Source organism: Oxyura jamaicensis, chromosome 3 (genome assembly GCF_011077185.1).
Source record: "Oxyura jamaicensis isolate SHBP4307 breed ruddy duck chromosome 3, BPBGC_Ojam_1.0, whole genome shotgun sequence".
In the NCBI taxonomy this organism is placed as follows: domain Eukaryota; kingdom Metazoa; phylum Chordata; class Aves; order Anseriformes; family Anatidae; genus Oxyura; species Oxyura jamaicensis.
Window position 1 is genome coordinate 106484266 of NC_048895.1, and position 5601 is coordinate 106489866.

The following is a 5601-nucleotide window of genomic DNA, read 5'->3' on the forward strand; positions in this document are numbered from 1 at the left end:
AGAGAGAAGAGTTATTTGAACAAGCAAGTTGAAGATAATTTTTAAAAATGTGAACTAATATGAAGTTTCATTAGTGATGACATAATTCTGCAAATGTTTTTGAAGATAATATTATGTGCAGTCAATACAAAGGAAAGCACAAGAAAGTAATGCCTAGGATGACCCATCTGGTAGGACCAAGTGCATTGGAAGAGAACTCATCCCTCTGGTGGCTCTAACAAGTCTCCACTTAAACTCCAAATCTTTGTTGGCCAAGAAGGCCAGCAACATCTTGGTTTGTATCAGAACTAGCATGGTCAGCAGGACTAGGGAAATGATTGTCCCTCTGCACTTGGCTCTGGTAAGGTCACACTCCAGAACACTGTGACTACTGTGTTCTCCCCAGTTTTGGGTCCCTCACTACAAGGACATCCAGGTGCTAGAGTGTGTCCAAAGAAGGGCAACAAAGCTGGTGTAGGGTCTAGAACACAAGTCTTATGAGGAGAGGCTTAGGGATCTGGGGTTATTTAGCCTGGAGAAGAGGAGGTTCAGGAGAAACCTTATTGTACTTTACAATTACCTTTAAAGAGGTTGTAGCAAGGTGGGGATCAGTCTCTTCTTCCAAGCACCAATGATAAGACAACGGAAAATGGCCTCAAGTTGCACCAGGGATGTTTAGTTTGGATATTATGAGAAATTTCTTTACTGAAAGGATTGTGTGGTATTGAAATAGGCTACCCAGGGAAGTGGTTGAGTCACCATCCCTGAAGGTCTTCAAGATATGCATAGCTGTAGAACTTATTAGCATGGTTTAGTGGTGGACTTGCCAGTACTGTTCAAGGTTGAACTGGATGATGTAAGAGGTCTTTTCCAACATGAATTATTTTATGATTCTATTGTTCTATGATTCTTGCTTTGTCCTTGCACATATGAGAGGTTGTGCCCAGAGAGGTTGTGGATGCCCCATCCCTGGACGCATTCAAGGCCAGGCTGGATGCAGCTCTGGGCAGCCTGCTCTACTGGCTGGCAACCCTGTCCAGAGCAGAGGGGTTGAAACTAGATGATCTTTAAGGTCCTTTTCAACCCAGGCCATTCTATGACTTGTTACTGTGACCACTTTGGCTTGGCTTCCTATGGCTGTCCCTGACCCTCCTTGGTGGTTATATCTCTGCTTTGCTCCATATTTCATGCTCAGATGTGGACAGACTCACAGAAACATTGTAATTTTCTTGTTATCACAAGGCTCTACTTCCATCTATATTTGCCAGCAATTCTAATGGAGAATGAAGCATTAACTTTTCCTGTTTCTTTTAGTACTTGGATCACAAATTAATTGCTTTCCACTGCTGCAAAGGACCAAAAAAACCCAAACCATATACATGTCAGGTGCTCTGGAGGACAGACATCTGGCCCACATACTTCTGTGGCCTCAGTTATTGTCTTAGGCAATGAATTTCACCATTGACTGTTGAAAAAATGCTGCCTTTACTCAAATCAAAAAGAAATAGGAGGAATTTCCAAAGGGACAGAGAATTGCTCTAGAGGAAAAAGTGCTGAGGGAAAACAGGGCTAAAAAGAGCTAAGAGGCAGAGAATGGAAAATAAAGAGAAGGGTTAAAAAAAAAAAAAAAAAAAAAAAGCCAAACCAACCAAAAAAAAACCCACATATCCCACAACAAAAGGTAATATCCTGACTATGAATACAAATGAAAACATATGCTCTCTGCCTAGTAACACTGCTGATGAGAAATGTATGGACATTTATAAGGCTAATCACAATACAAACAAGCGAACTGTCAAACAGCAGCAGCAGTTATGTACACTGCCCATCCCAGACTTTCATTAATATATCATTGGTATCCTCTGACTTTTAGAGAAATTTTAACCATACATTTACCCCCCCACCCCCAAGTCCACAGGCAATCATGATTTGCCCCATGTTTCTGTATGCATTTCATATCCCTGCACATCCACCCAAAGTAACTGAATATGCAAAACTTAGTTATAGATCTTGGATCTGCATTCCACTTTGGAAATTTTTAAACTCAGATGAGCACATTGAAAACAATAATTGTGCTACTCACATAAACAAAGGTCATATTTCTAACTCATAGTTTTCAAAACCAGAACATTATAGTCAAACTAAATGAGCAAATTAAGGCATTAGGAATGACATGAGAAAATGAAAGATGCAAGAATAAAGAATATTGTCTTACAGAGTGAATAACTGTAAATTAAGTGCTGCTTTCACTTCTGATCACATCCTGGTTTCTTTTTTAACCGTTCTGGAAATCATTCAGTCTATATATTGTCTTGGGCAAAACTTTTTGCTTTTTTTTTTTTTCTTTATTATTATTATTTTTTTTTGGTGGGTGGGGGGGAGAGGATTGACTTTCATTAGAGAAAAAAAAGTCCAGCAACCATTAAGTTTTTAATAAGCCACTGAGCTACACTACCAATATGCAGATCTTTTAAAATGAAATGCGATGTTTATTTTGAAGAAAAAAAAATAAAAATCCCATTTGAAGTTTGCTTTAAGCTTTATATTTTGTATCATATTTCCTAATCTTATATGACTGAATACTCAAAGCTACAAGTGTTTTTGCAGCTTTGCTGGGAAGACAAATAAAGTAAATTTATATATCATTTTATTTTTTAAAACATCATTAATTTCAAAGGATTTTGATAAGATTAGTTCTCATCAAAAGCCAATAGAAGGCTTACAAGAATCTCAGCAGCTTCAGAGACGAAGGGAAAGAAATATTTTGTGATGGATTAAGCCACACGCACAGACTGAGTCACAGCTGGGATCATAACTCAGAAAACCTGACTCTATTTCCCAGTTTTTCCCATTCCTCTACCAAATGTTGCCCACAGGACTTTATTAGACTTGCACGTTGGTTTTGGCAAAACATTAAATGAATTCTTGGGCAATGACACCTATACTTAAGGAGAACCTTTGTCTTTAACTAGATCACAGAGAAGATGGACTGTTTCCAGTAACTACATAATGATCTATCTGAATCACTTTTTCTTCAAGCAAAATTCCTTTTTGGCATATTGAATGGGTGACATGAAATGTCAAGTTTATCTAGTCTTCAATGTGTAGCCTTGTGCTACAGCAAAGTGAGGGAAAAGCTGAAGGCTTAATGACAGCAATATAATCTCCGTAACACTGAGATTGATCTAGTCTGCAGAGAAAGGGATGGCTGTGGTGCATATAAACGAACAAGCAGTGCTTTTGGAAAGATTGCAGCCAGTCTGATCTGTCTGTCAGCAAAAGACTGAGGTTGTTCACTAAATATCACAGCCTGCAGCTTAAGAAACCATGTACAGGAGGCAAAAAGAAGATAATGTGAAGGATGAGAGAAGCAGCAGATATTTTTTCTGTGCAGGCTCTGATTAACACAGTAGAGGAAACCATTCAAAGTTCAAGCAGCAGGCAAGAGAGTCAAGAGTGATAGACAAGGGCACAGTCAAACAGTTAATTTTTTTGACTTAACCCTGATGTTACCAGGATTGTGAGAAACCATAAGGATATTAAACTATTTGAAATATTATCTTTCTTTTTTCTATTCTTGGTGTGAATCATCATGAAATGCTACTTGAAGGTATTACAAAAGCTGTCCATCTGTATATTTGGTCAAGCAGTTGTAGTCAACAGACTAGCAGCAGTTTTTGAGGAATTTCTTAGCATATTTAGAAACTGTTAAAAAGCCTAATAGTCTCCAATCTACACAGAAAAGATAATCTATAGGGATTGCACATATCTTATCTGACTCTTCTTTTAATTCATCACATCATCAGTAAGTTTAAATATACAAACATTTTTAAATATCTTTATTTTTCCCCATGTAAACGAAGGGCAAGTGCCTGTGACTACAAAATCATCCAGTCAAAATTTCATTACCCAGTAGGCCACACTATAAAATGTAGTTTGATCCCATAAAATCCCTATGTAGTTTGATCCCTATAAAATGAATTTGATCCCATATGTATGTCAGGCAACTGAACCTTTCTACATGGCTTTGAAAACTTATGAAGGTAATAGACCAGTGTTGCAGTGTCATTTGGTAGGATCTTTCAATTCCTCTGGTTATGGCTTGGTATATGTCTGACACCAAATTAAAGATTAAATGACTGATGTTACTGAGTACTAAACAGTATTTTTCCCCAAAACACCTTTTAAGGGATATGAAAACAGAAGATAAACAATTAATGCAAAGCTATAACATATTCACTGGCTAGTTTGGGAACAGAAGCAGGCTTGCAAGCACCTTCCATAAATTCACTGGCATCCAAATTAGACTTAAATACCATTTCAGAGTTATCCATATATTTCTATATGTGATAGAAATGACCCAATTAACTGGGTCATGGACAGGACACAGCTACCAGGCACATTACAGCTTTGATGAAGATATTGAGCAGGCCCTTCCAGTGGATCAGATGACGGGGGAAGCTCCCTGCCTCATGCAGCAGTAGCTCCCACTTTTTTGCATGTTCTTCCTGAAGTACCTCATACAGCAATCAGTCCAGGTCTGAGAGCTGCGTTTTTTTCAGGATAATACAGAACAGCCAAAGCAGAGTGTAGGAGGCAGTATGATACTTGTGGCATATGATAAACTTAAAAATGTGTGATAGAGGGCAAGGAAGATAAAGTCCAAGTAGGCATCTCCTTGAGCATATAAACCTGAAAATACAGTGGTGCTACCAGATCCATTTTCCTTGTAATAAAAGTGTATTCTCTAGTGGTGAGGTTTCTCATTGGTACTAGACAGAGGTGTGTTATTGTTTTGGGTTTATGTGGCAAGGGTTTGGTAGCAGGGGTGGCCTCTGCAAGTAGAGCCCAGCAGCTGCCCCATGTCAGATCAGAGCCAGCTACAGCTGGTTCCAAAAGGGACCTGCTGCTGGCCAGAGCTGAGCCAGGGAGCGACACTGGGTGGGCCTTTGGGAGAGCAGATTGAAGAAAGGGAAAAAACACCAGGCAACAGCAGCAGGAAGAGCAAAGAGTGAGAACTAGCCTTGCAGCCCCCAAGGTTAGTGCAGAACGAGGGCAGGAGGTGCTCCAGGCACACAGCAGAAGTTCCCCTGAAGCCTGTGGAGAGGCCCCTGGTGGAGCAGGCTGTCCCCCTGCAGCCCATGGGTCCCACATGGAGCAGATCTCCACGCTGCAGCCCATGGAGGAGCCCCTGGTGGAGCAGGCGGATGTGGCCTGGAGGAGGCTGCAGTCCATGGAGAGCCCCCACAGGAGCAGGCCCCGGGCCGGAGCTGCAGCCCGTGGAGAGGAGCCCACGCAGGAGCAGGGGGTCTGGGGGGAGCTGCCGCCCGTGGGGGACGCGTGCTGGAGCAGTTTGCTCCTGGGGGATGGACCCTGTGGTACGGAGCCGTGTGGGAGCAGTTCTTAAAGAGCTGCTGCCTGTGGTAAACCCACACAGGCTCAGCTCAGGAAGGATGGAATCCCATGGGAGGGACCCCATGTGGAGCAGAGGCAGAGAGTGACTGTGAAGGAGCAGCTGATGGCGAAGCATCATGGACTGACTCCAGCCCCCATTCCCCAATGCTGCTTGGGGCGAGGAGGTAGAAGAGGATGGATAGAAGGGGGGGAAGGGACAAAGGGGGG

General features: G+C 41.7%; 1 long non-coding RNA gene across 1 annotated transcript in view; it reads left to right on the forward strand.

Annotated features, from left to right (window-relative positions):
* Window positions 1-278: 278 nt before the first annotated feature.
* Window positions 279-5601, forward strand: part of LOC118165032 — a 13018-nt gene continuing 7695 nt past the window's right edge. Inside the window, exons 1-2 of the long non-coding RNA XR_004749824.1 lie at window positions 279-345; window positions 5103-5105. This is a non-coding gene — a long non-coding RNA (uncharacterized LOC118165032). The remainder of the gene's footprint in view (window positions 346-5102; window positions 5106-5601) is intronic.